This window comes from Mus caroli, chromosome 3 (genome assembly GCF_900094665.2).
Source record: "Mus caroli chromosome 3, CAROLI_EIJ_v1.1, whole genome shotgun sequence".
In the NCBI taxonomy this organism is placed as follows: Eukaryota; Metazoa; Chordata; class Mammalia; order Rodentia; family Muridae; genus Mus; species Mus caroli.
In genome coordinates this window covers 77084409-77084992 of record NC_034572.1, presented here as the reverse complement: position 1 = coordinate 77084992, position 584 = coordinate 77084409, and the positions used below count along the sequence as shown (strand labels likewise).

The window sequence follows — 584 nt, the reverse complement described above, 5'->3', positions numbered from 1 at the left end:
CGGGAACCCATCAGATGTATGTTCCAAGTGAATAGGAAAGAAGCGAGGTTTTTTGACGATTCTTTGGCATTTGAACCTTGGTGTCATGTGTCCCCCGTGCAATCTTTACTGCGGCCAAGGCTGGGAGACTGTAGCACAAGGCGCCGACTGGGTCTCCCGCCTGTCATCTGCGGCGCCCCCGTGAGGGGAGGGGCGGGCTGTCTGACACAGTTATTAAACCTGGCAGCTGCGTTGGCGGCACCGAGAAGCATTTTGGGGGAGCTCGAGTAAAAAACGGGGCTGCCTGCTGGCCGTCTGCTTGATCTTTCTCGCTGCCTGCAAGGCAGCCACTTAGATCTTCCTCGTGGTTCTGGTTGGTGACCACTTGAACCACTTGAAGTGGCAAACACTTGAAACGTGAGTATCTGCCACTTCGCCCAGGACAGGCGACAGGCTCGGAATGTTTCCGGCTTTTCTACTGGAAGCTTTAGACAGCGATGGGCGAGGGATCAGGCTGCGGGAGTGAGGTAGGGGGACCCAAGTCACCAAGCCTAGCCTGGAGGTGGCGCGAGCAAGCTTCAGCCCTGGCAGCTGCGGGGGGGGGG

General features: G+C 57.9%; 1 protein-coding gene across 1 annotated transcript in view; it reads left to right on the top strand.

The window, feature by feature from the left end:
- The first annotated feature begins 208 nt into the window (after positions 1–208).
- Positions 209–584, top strand: part of Trim2 (tripartite motif containing 2) — a 140947-nt gene continuing 140571 nt past the window's right edge. Inside the window, exon 1 of the mRNA XM_021158170.1 lies at positions 209–396. The gene's annotated coding sequence lies outside the window, so the exon portion shown is untranslated. The remainder of the gene's footprint in view (positions 397–584) is intronic.